The following is a 15,908-nucleotide window of genomic DNA, read 5'->3' on the forward strand; positions in this document are numbered from 1 at the left end:
TGCACTCCTGCACTCCAGCCGGGGCGACAGAGCAGACTCCGTCTCAAAAAAAAAAAGAAAGGAGGGAAGGAAGGAAGGAAGGAAGGAGAACCAAAATCAGAGAGAAATGAAATGTAAATGAGAATTCAATCTGCTATACTCTCTTTTTTCTGGTTGTAAAACTAATAAAGAAGCAAAAACTGTATGAAAACTTCAAACAGAGAATAGATTGCTATGTGATCCAAGAAACTTGTATTCATGACGACACTACGTGCACACCCTGATGATAACTGAAGTTAATTTCTTAAGTTTTGTTATTACTGTACCTGTCTGCACTGTAGCTTCTTGAAGGCTGCCTTTAAAATAAAGTTGACAGTATCTCTGGGGAAAGTAACAAGGTACAAAGTTCTATCTACATCAGTGCTGCTCAGAAAACATTCCTTTAATCCTTTTGTTTATTCTATTCCCTGCATTTATGAACTCTCTAAATCCCTTCTACTTAAACCACAGCACTAAAGCACTAGGATTAAAGACGTGGTGAATTTTCTAATAGAATGTACTTAACTTTATGTCTGGGCAATGTGTTTGCACAGTTTCGCACTTTAGTGATTTGCTGAATGAACCTGTACGACATAATGTGCCTGAAAAACTCATCTTTCAAAATGTGTTTTATCAGAAAATATGACAGATTTCCATTGCTTCCCATAAGAAAAGGCTGTCCAGCCCCACTGCAGACTGAGTGTGTGTTACTGGGCTTCGAAAGCCAAGTGCAGAAGCCATGGCTTGGCTTGGATTTTCATTATATTTCAAACATTATTAAGGAGGCCATTTTAATGAAAAGTGTTACAATTAATTGTTACCCTCTTTGAGTGGCTAAAATCAGACATTCTATAGGACACCCAGGCAATCAATGCAACTTCAAAAGCTGGGGGGCATCAGGATCAAGACCAGCACTGATGCACTGCCTGGACTCTGAGCAGGGTGACTTATGTCTGGGAAATACACGGCCCTGACAGGGGCATCAGGGGATCTGTTTCACTGGCGACTCTCTGTGCCCTTCCAGCCTCTTTCAAAATACACATCAGGATTTTTAGGGTCTTTTATGTCATTATTACCGCCCCCATGACCATGTTACCGCCTTGAAATGGATAGAATGTACACAGGTCACCTAACAACACAGGCTTCTAAGATAAGTGAAATCGAAGAAAAGGCAGTACCTTTATGCTTCTACCTTAAAGGGTCAATTTTAATTAAATAATTCTTACTAAGCCACTTTCTCCTTTGGTCTATCACAAAATTTCATTTAAGCATGAAGACACAACAACCTGCAGATCGATCATTTTTGGATTAATCATCTCTCCATCTTAAAATTCCCCAGAATTTAATATAAGCCAAAGACGAATTCTCTCTTCCTAGTACTGTCAGCAGACAATATTAATCACCTTACATACACAATCTGTTGTGAGGTTCTTCCAAAGCTTTCACACACATGCTATTTAACCCTCACAATCCCCATATAAAGTGAAATTGCTTTAGTCAGCTACACTCAATATCACATTTTACAAAATTAACTTCTCTAATATGAGGACTGATGAAACAATAACAAAATTAAACAGGTGTCACCTGCAAAAATTCTGTTCTCCTATGCAGAGCTCAATTTGATTCAGCTGATACTCACCAAGTGCCCACTCTGCCTCAGGCAAAGTGCTCCTGCATCAGGTTTCTTGAAGCAAACAAAACTTAACAAAATAACCTTATGCCAGTCCCTAAACATTTCTTTTTTAAAAACTGGTCTATGAAATCCAAAAGTCTAGGGCCTCCTTATTTGACAATTTTAATGCACCTTTACTTTCCCAATGCCTAAGCGACCATCTGGTTTCAGATGAGCATTTCTACAAGCAGCCTTAACTTTTTTTATGCCACCAGGGACTAGGCAGTGAGTTACTGTGCTCAGTGCTATTTAATGTACAAGACAGAAATTTATTAAATGGCAATGAAGCAGTAATTACTAAGTTCCCTAGTGGCTCAAAAAGTCAGTAATTAAATACCACTTAAGACTGAGAGTTATTAAAAGGCACTAACAGAACAGTTCATTAAACAGTACCTTAGTGTCCTCAAAGGGTCATTTCCATACAACTCTCCATGATCAAACAGTCTCTGGGGAAATCCAGCTGTTTGCTGGGGGGAAAAAATGTGAATTATCACATAGTAGCCAACTCCAGCCAGAAACCCTGGCATTTGGCTGGACAGCTGAGCAAGAATTTTTTATTTTTTTTATTTTTTTGACAGAGTCTTGCTCTGTCGCCCAGGCTGGAGTACAATGGCGAGATCTTGGTTCACTGCAACCTCCACCTCCCGGGTTCAAGCAATGCTCCTGCCTCAGCCTCCCACATAGCTGGGATTACATGTGCCAACCACCATGCTCAGTTACTTTTTTGTATTTTTAGTAGAGATGGGTTTTCGCCACGTTGGCCAGGCTGGTCTTAAACTCCTGACCTCAGGTCATCCACCCGTCTTGACCTCCCAACGTGGTAGGATTACAGGCACGAGCCACGCGCTCAGCCTGAGCAAGCATTTTATTCACCATCCCCCCTTGCAAGTCCCTGGCATTCTGACTTGCCTAGGAACCTAGGCGCTGGGTGTAACAAGACAACACCCCCAACATGGTCCATCACAGTCTGTCTCTTTTACTGATCACACCCCAAGATGTAGTGTATCTTCCTCTTTATTTTATTTTATTTTTTTTCAGATGGAGTTTCCCTCCTGTTGCCCAGGCTGGAGTGCAATGGTGCGATCTCGGCTCACTGCAACCTCTCTGCCTCCCAGGTTCAAGCAATTCTCCTGCCTCAGCCTCCCAAGTAGCTGGGATTACAGGCACCCACCACTACATAAGGCTAATTTTTGTATTTTTAGTAGAGACGGGGTTTCGCCACGTTGGCCAGGCTGGTCTTGAACTCCTGACCTCAGGTGATCTGCCCGCCTCAGCCTCCCAAAGTGTTGGGATTACAGGCATGAGCCACCGCCCACAGCCGATGTAGTGTGTCTTCTACCATAGGTTTGTATTTCGCCATTCTGACATGAATAAAAGACATTTAAAAATAAGTTATTATCTAATCACAAATAAAATTTGCCATATTTCCTCTGAGAACCTCCTCCTAAATGTCTTTTTTGTGCATCTTAGTTACCTCCATCCAGTTGGTTCCCACCTCTCATTCCTGTTTTATCCTAGACTAGCCTCTTCACTAGCTGGTTCTTCCCTGTAGTTACTGACCCCAGTCTTCCCAATCAAAACTGAACATGAAAAGTCCATCTCCTCTAGAAGGCTTTACCTGATAAGACAAGACACTGAAAAATCTTCCAAATATGCCTTCAATTTCCAAATAAGTTTACAAAGAAAAGTAGTAGGCTCTTTTTTTTTCTTCTAAGCCGAAGTTACCTATGCATCTTGCTTGTTGTTGCAATAGTCTGAACAGGCAAAGTCTATATTTGGTAGATCTATGTAATGTCCAAAGGGAGCACAAAGTGAATGTTAAATATGAAATCACTCTAGGCAGTAAAAGAACACACACTAAAAAGCTTTTTAAGAAGATATGTGATATCCTTATCATTAGATGAACTCAAGAAAGTATAAAAGAAAGATAAGCAATTAAACAATGAACTGGTAAAAAGTTTCAGGTGACACCAGGGGATGGACAAATGAGATCAAGGAGATAAAGTTCAAAGAGGTGGAACCACAGGCATTAATCACATGGATCTGGGAAAACTCTCAGACTGAAAGGAGCAGAGAAAACATTCTAAAAGGAACCAGAGATGCTCCTGAAAGCAGTGCCTCCTTAGCAGGAATGCCAGAATACTCACCTGAAGATTATACCTTCAAATAAGAATTATGTTTTAATGCTTATCAAATTACAAAACAGTATTTGCTACTTTTACTGACAAAAGCTCTCTTTAGCAAAGTTTTAGGAGTAATATGAAAATATGGAACATAATAGATTGCCCAAAATGGAGACTAATAAAGGGACTGTTTTAATTACACAACCTCCATGTGACAATTATTTAAAATACAAGTCAAGCAAAGACATAACTGCATTCTAGAATAATATATGGGAAAATACAATTGGGCTATACACTTTTGGTTTTTAACTACTGAAGCTACAAAATTCATCATTAAACTTCTCCCTAATTAGTGATCTAAATTATATTTGCCAAAAAAAAAAAAGTGCCTAAAAACTCTCAGATATTTAGTGACTTAAAATACATTAGAGAATAATGTTAAAGTCAGCAAGAGGCTTTCCTTCTTTTTGGGATAATAAAAAATGGCATGACCCTTCTGCAAGCAGTTTGTCAACCTGCATGAATATCCAAAATGGTTATACTCTGACTCAGGAGTTTTAATCCACTTACCATCATATAATTAGATAAGTGTAGTACAAAGATGTTTAATGGAGCATTATTCACAACTGGAAAAAAATCCATCTATAAGAGATTGTGGCCAGGTACAGTGGGTCATGCCTATAATCCCAGCACTTTGGGAGGCCAAGGTGGGTGGATCACCTGAGGTCAGGAGTTCTAGACCAGCCTGCCCAACATGGTGAAACCCTGTCTCTACTAAAAATACAAAAATTAGTTGGGTGTGGTGGCACAGGTCTATAATCCCAGCTATTCGGTAGGCTGAGGCAGGAGAATCACTGGAACCCGGGAGGCGGAGGTTGTGGTAAGCCGAGATCGAGCCACCACACTTTAGCCTGGGAAACAAAGCGAGACTCAGTCTCAAGAAAAAGAGAGAGAGAGAGAGAGACAGAGAGAAGCTTGCTTACATAAATTACAGCACATCTATACAATGGAACATTCTCCAGATACTAAAAACCAGGTGTCTCTAAATTCATGACACATAAAGATTATCACAGTCCATTGTGAAGAAAAAGAACCAGTGTTTTCTGATACCTCATATCTGAGGTTCTGAGGGTGTATATGTGCATGATGATCATCAAAAAATGGGCAACAACAATTTCTAGAAAATGGGTATTTGACATGGTTTGCAATTTACTTGTACTTTCACCTATTGTTTGAATTTTCTACAATAAGCACTTTCTCTTTTGGACAGAAAAGAAACCAGAAAATTAAGCTCCTTTTATTTTGAAGGAAAAAAAGTCATTGGTGTACCTTAAAAAAAAAAAAAATCTTTTTGTGGAGAGAATAATAGCCATCCTTTATTTATAGGATGAAAATTCTCTGTCATACATCAGAAGCTCCAAATGGAAACAGCCAGAACTTCGGGCTGCTGAAACTCCTGCCCTGGGCAGCAGCTCCCAGCATTAATGGGAATCACCTACCTAAACCTGCCAGGGGATCAGAGTCACCTACCTAGCCTGCCAGGGGACCAGAGTCACTTACCTAACCTGCCAGGAGATGAGCTGAGCATAGCAAGCTCTAGTCAGACTCCACTCAAGTCACCCCACCCCAGGCAGACCACCAGCCTAGCCTCCCAGTCAGCAATGCCGGCACCCATGCCACACTGTAGGAAAAGAGCCCTTGGGTGGACTCTGAGCCCCACCAAGGGAAGGCAGGAATGCAGCGTCCTCGTTCAGGAGCTGCCAGCTGGACCTTCTGCATTCAGCACATGTTCCTGTCTGAGAAGGAAATGGCTACTAAATGGAAACTTCTTCAAGAAAAGGGTCTGGGAGAACATAAAAGATTCAGATGCCTTGGGCTTGTTCCACTTTTCCATAGATGGAGCCACTGGGCCCCGAGAGACTCAGTCCACGGAGATGAGTAAGCCAAATACTGGCAAGAATCCACTCAGTAGCCAAGGGCCTGCTGGGGACCCAGAACGGTGGTGTGCATGGGAGGATGGCATGGCGAGCAGGAGAGGCCAGAAGGCCCTCTTTACGGGCTTCAGAAACCCAGGACACCAGCACATACCACATGAAGCAAAAAGCCTATGAATCCAAACAAAAAGCCTATGAATCCAAACAAAAAGCCTATGAATCCAAACAAACTCCAGGGAAAAGTGTGCCATCAGTAGTCCCGCTGGTACAGACTCTCCTCAAAATCCAGGCTCTAACAATGAAAGCAGCTAAGAAGAGTTGCACTCGCTGCTGCTGTCCCCTCTCCCTCCCGCACTTGCTCCCTCCCTCCCACACGCTCCACCTTCCTCTCCTGTGCATTACTGAATCATTGTTAATCCACTTGAAAAATGGCCACATGCATGGACTGAACCAACATTCTGACACACATCATGTGGCAAAGAGGAGATGTCATTAGACCACAAGCAAAAAGAAAGGAGCACTGCACGGGCGTTAACAGAATACTTAAGTGCCCTCCTCAAGGAGCCACAGGCACGGAGTGGTGCAGCTCTGATTCAGTTAGGCTTTCACTGCTTTGTTACTGAGAAGGGAAAAAAAAGTTCATGAATTGCTATAAGCAGACAGATGAAGGAGGTATAAATTCTTCTTCTAAGACAATAGTCTTTAAAAATCAAACAAAAAATGATACCAGTGTCCACTAAGCAAGGGCTGAGTCCTTGCCCTGCTGTAGGAGAGCTGACAGCAGGCTGAGCTCAGTGCGGCACACATCCCCAGGCAGAGCACAGGCTGCTGTGAACTGTGGCCCAACTGCAGGGCCAGTCCGGGGCAGGGCGAGACCAGTGTGGGCTGAGGGGCAGTAGAAATGCTCTCAAAGGAGAACTCCGCCTGGGCTTTGAACTCTGTCCATTGTCAGCTTCTGCACTCCAGCCGGGCTCAGTATCACCTTCTGACCCTGGCCTATGAGGTTTCTGGACTCCCTGCTCAGTAATTGACATTCCAGAGCTTAAGGAGAGGATGCTGAGCTCAGACCCTGGCCCCAGGAAGTACCATCAGAATCCTGGGGTAAAAGACTGGGAAGTCCCGCCCTGGAGAAGCCTGAGGGCTGAGGATCAGGCTTCAGGCCTGGGGCAGAAGGAGCCCAGGGACAATTACTAAGGGGGATGGTGAAAAAGGGAAGGCCTAGATGACACCAGCCTAGGGAGTCTGGGAGGAATGTGGATTTTATCCTACCTGTGACAGGAGAAGACTGAAGATTTTAAGCAAGGGAGTGAAAGTGGTCTAAATTGCCACCTAATTTACATTTTTAACAATTCTGAAAGCTGCTGTGTGTATCCCAGATCACGTAGGAGCACAAACTTTTTTACTGAAAATCTATCGTTGAAACTCAGAACATACTGAGGCCACAAAGGGAGAAGCCTTTCTAATTCCATTTTCCCACATGTGATACAGACAAGTTCTTAGAATGCATGCACACATGGTAGGAGCTTCATGAGTTAAAAACCCACAGTGCATTTTAAGACAGTCCTTTCTAGAGAGTGTATTTCTCTCCAAAACAACAAAACAACTATTTTTATTTATTTGTGTTTCTTCTCCCAAAAGACAAAAGAGAACAGGAAGACAGAAACAAAATATTATTTTATAGAAAAGGACTATGACATTCCATTACAAATCAGTTTGGTTAGCTGTTGGCTGACAATGGAGCATTTTTCCTACTATCTCCTACTTACTATTCAAACTCTGACTGTGAAAACACTTCTCCCATCCAATTAAAGAGGTTTTTTAATCTAGTAGAAAATTTTAATGAAAATATAAAAATCATCCTGATCTTTTCATAAATTTTCCTTTAAAAATTAAAAACAGGAAAATAGCCATTAAACCAGTAGTATCAGAGTAGGATTTGCATCTTTCAGAACTGGAACGCCATTGTGTAGTCATTGCTCCAGAACTCTGAAAATATGACTACTATTTATCCACAGCCTTCCCTAGGCACTTAAAGTGCTTTACAAATATCATCCTCATAATAACCCCATAAAGAGAGGAGAGTTTGCTATAAAAGTTCATTGGCCATGAAAACTTGGCTCAGTTATTCAACAGCTTGATCCAAAAGCAATTATTAAAACTAATTTTTAACAGCAGCAAAAATAATTTGGCTGAAAGAGTAAACTAATAAGCAGTCAACTACCTAACCATGGCACACTTCCTCTACATAAAGGCTGCCTTTCCTTGCCCCAGTCCCCAGAATCACTTCTATGAAACTGGCTCCCAGCGACCACCCAGAAGCCTGGTGCCAGGGGCAGTCTTCAAAGAGCTGGACTCCCTTTTACAGCAGCACTTAATCCTGCATTTAAAGTGCCCTTAAGGCAGGCACCAAATGAGTTGGGAGATAGTGATTTCCTAATGAATTAAGGCTGAGCCAAGCTTCATAATGCATTAATGATGGTCCCCTAATAGTCTGAAGGCAGAGATTCATCCAGTCTCACCTCCCCACCCCGCTCTTCCACGTGCACAGCCGGTGATCCTGAAGTTCTCCTGGTAGACAAAGCACCAAGAAGATGGGTGGTTCCACGGAGCAGGCAGCTGTACACAGAAGCTAGTGCAAAGAATGCCAATGAGCCCTTTTCCAGGTGCCTTCTGAGGAGCAGGGGCAAGGCCAAGGAATCAGGCCAAGGTCACAGAATATACTGCTTGGAAGTCAGCTTTCCTTATCAGCTTTCTGCCTCTGTTGTGGGCTTGCTTCTCTCTTAAGACATAGGTAAGTTTCTCAGATGAGAAACAAATGCAGCTGGTTCTGTAAGACCACAGCAAACCTGGAACATGCACTCATTTTTCTTGGTTCATAAATCCAGCCTTATCCCATGTACCTCAGAGGCAACTGGAAGTGACCAGGCAAGGAGACCATCCCAGCCTTTTCACAGCATCGTATGGTGAGAAAAGGATTCACATCCCTGCTTTGCCACCGACTAGTAGAGTGCATTATTAACACAAGTCACTTTGCATTATTTACACAAGTCACTTATACCAAGCTTCTGTTGCCTCATCTGTAAAACAGGTCTAATACCCCATAAGGTGGTTGTGAAGATTAAATGTATTAATGAATGGGCAGTGTCTGGAATAAAAGAGATGCTAATTATCACTCTCTCCTGTTTGCAGAGGTCGACCTCCTCCTATTATCTGTGACTTTCACTGTTTATTACTCTCAGGTTCAAATTTTTAAATCCATTCAAAATGAACTATCCATGTCTATTTCATACTAAAAGAAAAGCCAGCCAGGATGATGATTTAAAACAGGCTTTCAAAACCAAGCAGAGCTACAGTCCAAAATCCAACTCTACCACTTATTTGGTTGTATGATCTTAGTAAAGTTGTTGGACTTCTGACGCAGATTCATCAGGTACAAAAAGGGGGAAGGGGGTTCATATCTCCAACAAAGGACTCATTATATGAAGGATAATGGGGAGGAATAAATAGCTGTCTCTATAAGAGAGCCCTGGCCAACATTCTCCCTGGGGCTTAAGACACCCTAAGCAAATGCCACTTCATCACAATACTGTCTTGTCTTGATCACCAGAGTACTCTACAGCAGCTGATGAACAGGCCCCTAGAAATAAGGCCTGCTCATTGATGTTAAATTTGGCACCAATGCTATGAGAAACATGAGTTAATGAAGGGGGTTTAGCTCCAAGTTTTTAAAAGCTTCATGGGTGAAATATGTCCAGACTGTCCTGGCCCTGAATCTGATCTGGTCACCCTCAGTGTCCAGGGGCAGCCTGGCCTATTGCCTGGGCATTTATAGCTGGCCCTTTAGCAAGCAAGGTCCAACAGACAAATGCTACTAGAACAACTCTATCTACCTTCTCTGGCTTGGGAGTCTTCTCTTATCTCCACTAGGTCCCCAGAGGGTGGGAGATGGCAAGAAAGCTTGTTCTGTAAACAAGCTTTGGGTAAAGCTCTGGGTAAAGCTCACTCATTTTAAGAAAAAATAATCCACTTCTAAGCTCCACCTATGGAATTAGAAAAGCAGTGTTAAATCAAACTGATACAAGTGCTTCTCTCTGGTTATCTGGCACATAAACCTACTGTTTCTATCACCACATGCCAGACTCTACCCATTTTATTGTAAGTCTTTAGGAAACATTCTAAAATCATTTTGTTACATTTGAACTGAAACTTATGGTGGAACCCATGTTGACTCTGCAATATAAAAATACGAGCATCAATACAGCTCATGTTTAGAAAAAGAAAAAAGGACTAAAAAATTTAGAAATAGGAAGTGACTTTGGACCCTTTCAAATTATATTTTATCAAAAAGAAGTAACTACTGAACATTTCAAATATGGCAGGTTCTGTTATAACCCATTTGATCTTCACAAAAACCTATGAGGTATTACTGGCTCCAATTTACAGATGAGGAACTGAAGCAAAGAAACTTCAAGTAACTTCCCAAAGATCACCTAGCTGGTAACAGTCAGGGCTGATTCCAAACCCAGGCAGCCTGGCTCCAAAGCCTGGGCTTTTTACTACTCTACTAGCTTGTTTTATCTTACCTAGTCACATTTAGGATCCCTGGTCTCTATTCCCTGACAGCCTTTGGGGAGACCAATCCCTCTCCCATAGCCAAAAGCCTCTGGTATGTGGAGTAGGGGGAATCGAGAGAGGAGATGGGGAGAGCCCTGTCCCAGTTGAGAACCATCATGGTAAACATCAAGACGAAATCAAAAGGCAGCAAGAAAATTTAAGCAAGAAATACCTGTTAGCAAGCAAAGGAAGATGATAAAAAGGAAGGAGAGACAAAGGGAAGATACATAACAGCATAACAGATTTTTCCCTCTTCCTACATCAAACCACATAATCTTAAACTGGTAATTAGACTAAAAACAATCCAAATTTTTAAAAAGTCATCAGGGCTCAACAGCTAACAGAAAACTGTTTTCTAAAAACAAATCCATATATGGTAGACATTCTTTATCTGCTCTTTCATAAACTCTAAGCACAAGATGTCAGATTAACTTACGACCTGCCAGACATCTACAAACCTAGCCTCTTGACAGAAGCATCGTGAGAAGCCCTTCCCCTTATTCAGTCTAATCTAAAAGCACTCAGATTGTCCCAAAATAAAAGACAAAATTTGATTCAAAACCTCATGCCAGGACTAATAAGAACCTATGCTATCATAAGGGAGCCACTCATTTGGCTCCGTAAGTATAAATGACTAAAAGGTCAAGCTGATGGACACACAAAAAATACAACACCCACACTCCTTCCTCAGCCTGTCCTCTCTTCCCAACCATCTGATAGGGCGATGTTCTGGAAAGCAGTCACAGGTGACTCACCCAGATGACTCCACAGCAGAGAGGTTACCTTTGCAAACTGGTGCTAAGGTAGGTTCTTAAGACCAGGAATGCTTACCTAACAGTTGCACTATCTTCTGCAACTTGCTCACCCACACTCTTCCCTCTTGTCCTCCTTCCTTCTGCCTTCTGTTCCTCTCCTCCCCATCCTCCCATTCCCTTGGCAATCCAACCTCTTTTCCCAGGTTTTTGTTGTTGTTGTTTTGGGTTTTTTTTTTTTTTTTTTTTTTTTTTTTTTTTTTGAGACGGAGTCTTGCTCTGTCCCCCAGGCTGGAGTGCAGTGTCCCCCAGGCTGGAGCCGAGTGATCTCGGCTCACTGCAAGCTACGCCTCCCGGATTCACGTCATTCTCCTGCCTCAGCCTCCCAAGTAGCTGGGACTACAGGCGCCCGTCACCTCGCTCCACTAATTTTTTGTATTTTTAGTAGAGACGGGGTTTCACCATGTTAGCCAGGATGGTCTCAATCTCCTGACCTCGTGATCCACTTGTCTTGGTCTCCCAAAGTGCTGGGATTACAGGCGTGAGCCACCGCTTCCGGCCTCTTCCCAGGTTTTCTTTTTGACAACCCTGACTATGGATTGCTTCTGAAGTCATTTTACATAAAAATCACAGAAAGGGGTTACAAGAATTCCAAGGCCGTCATATCCAGATTTCAGAACACTATGCCAATAAACACTCATCTCCCCTAATCCTTGCTGTGTGTGCTGATGTGTCCCAGAGGAGAAGGAAAAGGATGCTAGAAGGGATTTAGGAAGTCGAAGGACATGTGATTGTCACTGGCAGTCCTTCAGAGCCTTTGCTAGGAGAGAACTATTGCTCTCCTTGCAACACCTCAGTCAACAGTTCCTGATACGAGTCTGACTCTTCTCACTGACCCCAGCATTAACAGTGACATGCCTGATGTCCACAGTCCTGACAACCTGGACTGGTTTGCATTTCAGCAGAGATCTGCAAAAAGGCAGCTTACCCGATCCACCTGCCCTAATTGAGAAAGATCCCTGCACATCGATTGTTAATTCTGACTTTCTCGAAGCAAACCCTAGCTTCTGGGAGAACTCATTAGGTAGGCCTCAAAATCTGAAGTGTCACAAGTCCCTTTTAATGACAGTAATTATGCCACTTCTAGAGTTTCTTTTTTCTTTCTTTTTTTTTTTTTTTTTGAGATGGAGTTTTGTTCTTGTTGCCCAGGCAGGAGTGCAGTGGCTCGATCTCGGCTCACTGCAACCTCTGCCTCCCTGGTTCAGGCGATTCTCCTGTCTCAGCCTCCTGAGTGGCTGGGATTACAGGTGCGTGTCACCACATCCAGCTAATTTTTTGTATTTTTAGTAGAGATGGGATTTCCTTATGTTGGCCAGGTTGGTCTCAAACTCCTGACCTTAGGTGATCCACCCGCCTCGGCCTCCCAAAGTGCAGGGATTACAGGTGTGAGCCACTATGCCCAGCCTCGAGTTCCTTAAAAGGAACAGAAACTCCACACTTACGTGAAAGCTATTCATTTTCTCTAAGAAAGAGGTAAGTTGGAATAATTATTTATTTTTCCACTCTCACCAGCTCAGCCTAACGGATAGTATGTTCTACCTGCTTGTAGGCAGATGGACATCCATCTGTGCACCCACGGGTGCAATTTTTGCAACCTACACTTTAACACTGCTCACCTCCAGGAGACACACCTTTTAGGGTGCTTCCCTAAAAGGTGCTTCCAACCCCAGGGCTGGATTTAGGACAAGCCGACCTCATCTTGAAAGAATAACTGCAAACCTCTTTCAAGCTATGAACCTCAGGGAGGATTCACAGAGCTGCCTTAGAATACGAGAGCAATAATTCAGGAGAGGGCACCAGACGAAAGCAGGACTCTGACCCTACTGTCCAGATTAAACAGAGCAACTTCACTTTTTAAAAAATAGTTGTCATAAGCAATATTTATTAAAATTAAAATATTTGTTAATAGTTTGACAGACTATGCCAAAGAGGCATTAAAGTTTGCAGAGTGGGGCAAAACTTATTCCCAGGCATGATGACCCTTAAAAAATTCAGGGGCCAGGTGCAGTGGCTCACGTCTGTAAGCCCAGCACTTTGGGAGGCCAAGACGGGTGGATCATTTGAGGTCAGAAGTTCAAGACCAGCCTGGCAAACATGGTGAGACCCCATCTCTACTAAAAAATACAAAAATTAGCCAGGTGTGGTGGCAGGCGCCTGTAATTCCAGCTACTTGGGAGGCTGAAGGAGAATCACTTGAACCTGAGAGGCGGAGGTTGCAGTGAGCCAAGATCACATCACTGCACTCCAGCCTGGATGACAGAGCAAGACACTGTCTGAAAAGAAAAAAAAAACTCTTCAGGAAGATCAACAAACTATCTCTCAAGAAGCTTCTGTAGGCTGGGCGTGGTGGCTCACACCTGTAATCCCAGCACTTTGGGAGGCCGAGGCGGGCAGATCATGAGGTCAGGAGATCGAGACCATTCTGGCTAACATGGTGAAACCCCATCTCTACTAAAAAATACAAAATATTAGCCAGGCGTGGTGGCGGGCGCCTGTGGTCCAAACTACTTTGGGAGGCTGAGGCAGGAGAATGGCGTGAACGTGGGAGGCAGAGCTTGCAGTGAGCCAAGATCGTGCCACTGCACTCCAGCCTGGGCGACAGAGCAAGACTCTGTCTCAACAAAAAAAACAAAAAGAAGCTTCTGTAGTAAGTTTTTAGAAGAGCACCAGATGAAGACGTTGATTTTATTTTTTAGGAGCCATCTGAAACAACTTTTAATGGTGTCTCACATTTTGTGGGTCAAGGATTTGGACAAGGAGCAGCTGGGTGGTGCTGCTGTTGCATGTGGCAATAGCAGAGGTCAGTCACAGGCAGTATTCAGCCTGTGGACGGGCTGGTCTAGAGGCTTGGTTTGCATGTCAGTGGGGATAGCTGGAAGGCTGGGTCCAGATGAGACCATCCACTGGAGCTCCCGGATACGGCCTCTCCTGCCATGATGGCCTTAGGGGAACTGGACTTAGGCAGCGGAGCTCAGGGCTTGAAGAGCAGTGTTCCTTCCAACAAGACAGGCACTGCATTGCTTTCTGTGACTGGCCCTAGAAGTCAGTCCAGTAGCACGTACTTTTGTCACCTCTATTGGTCAGGGCATTGATAAGTCCACCCAGATTCAAGGAGCGGGACCCTGTTCTAAAATCCAAAACTTTCCCAACCATACTGTATATAAAGTAATTCAAACACTCTAAAGGTAACATGCACTTAGACTTGAACACACACGTTGAAAAAGGCCCGCTTCGGGACTCAGAGCCTGAGAAGAACGAACCAGAATGCCTGCCTTTCAGAAAATTGGTCAAAACTGGATGGGACACCGCACAATGGTATTATACAGACCTGGAGTTTAGAAATTGGCCATGAGCCCCACTATCACCAAAAAATATCTGAACTGACAAGGCCAAGATTTGTGTCAATAGACCAATCACTTTTCTTTCTTTTTTATTTTATTTTATTTTTTTTTACGACGCAAGGTCTGGCTCTGTCACCCAGGCTGGAGTGCAGTGGCGCAATCTCAGCTTACCACAACCTCTGCCTCCTGGGCTCAAACGACCCTCCCACCTCAGTCTCCCAAGTAGCTGGGACTAGAAGTGTGTGCCACCACACCTGGCTAGTTTTTGTATTTTTTTGGTATTAATGGGGTTTCTCCATGTTGCCCAGGCTGGTCTAAAACTCCAGGTCTCAAGGAATTCATTCACCTTGGCCTCCCAAAGTGCTGGGATTACAGGAGTGAGCCACAGTGCTGGCCCCAATCACTTTTCTTTATAGGGCTTTGGCCTTTAGAAATTTCTAGAATATATTTCAATGAGGCTGCTCTCCCTTCAGGAGCAAATCTAATGCTTTCATCGTCTCCAACTCACCCTTTAGAGTTTACAGTTGACACTCGCTATGCCTCAGAGTTTTTATTTTTTTAAATGTATTCAATCACAGAAAGGCAACGATGATCTACGAATGATGATCTAAAACAATGATCAACGAGGACCTCAAACAGAGGTCATCTAAGGGAGCAACCGACTGAAAAGCATCTCCCATCAGTCTCACGCCAAGGCAGTGGTTCTCAACCCAGACAATTCTGCCCTCTTCCACGCCTCCAGAGCACATTTATTTGGTAAGGTCTAGAGACACTTTTCATGGCCATGAATGGGGAAGCAAGGTTCTATTGGCATCTACTCAGCAGAGGCCAGGGATGCCGCTAAGCATCCACTGTAGGATGCACAGGACAGCAGAGCACCCACAACACCAAATGACCAGCGCAGAACACTAGGAGCTCCCAGGCTGAGAAACCCTGCCCTGGGGCACTTGCTCTAACGGAGCCGACTGCCAAGCAGCTCCACATTATTCTCAACGTGATTTCTCTTTTTGGACCATGTGTGTACAGTTTAATTTTTATGAGTTAAATGCACATATGCCATGGCTCCACTGAAATATCTCATTTTTTAAAAGAGTTCTCCTACTAAAAATCAGAAAACCATCATTCTCGAACTCCTTTTTTTTTTTTTTTTTTTTTTTTTTTAAAGAGATGGAGTCTCACTCTGTTGCCCAGGCTGGAGTACAGTGGCTCAATCTCGGCTCACTGCAACCTCCGCCTCCCAGGTAAAACCACCATTCTCATCATGACACCGTCCTTTAACTGAATCCTTAGGAGTCACTTTTAATTTAGATGCCCCAATCTCATCAATCATACTAAAAACAAACAAACAGAAAACAAATCTTGAAGGATTCAGTATTCAGTGGCTCCCATATGCT

The 15,908-nt window shown here is 43.4% G+C and overlaps 1 protein-coding gene across 5 annotated transcripts in view; it reads right to left on the bottom strand.

Annotated features, from left to right (window-relative positions):
- Positions 1 to 15,908, bottom strand: part of LHFPL2 (LHFPL tetraspan subfamily member 2) — a 167,709-nt gene that overhangs the window by 124,217 nt on the left and 27,584 nt on the right. Inside the window, exon 3 of one of the 5 annotated variants that reach the window (XM_078004166.1) lies at positions 2,084 to 2,157. The exons of the other annotated variants lie outside the window; for them this stretch is intronic. The gene's annotated coding sequence lies outside the window, so the exon portion shown is untranslated. The remainder of the gene's footprint in view (positions 1 to 2,083; positions 2,158 to 15,908) is intronic. 5 annotated transcript variants of the gene reach the window in all.

This window comes from Macaca mulatta, chromosome 6 (assembly GCF_049350105.2).
Source record: "Macaca mulatta isolate MMU2019108-1 chromosome 6, T2T-MMU8v2.0, whole genome shotgun sequence".
In the NCBI taxonomy this organism is placed as follows: domain Eukaryota; kingdom Metazoa; phylum Chordata; class Mammalia; order Primates; family Cercopithecidae; genus Macaca; species Macaca mulatta.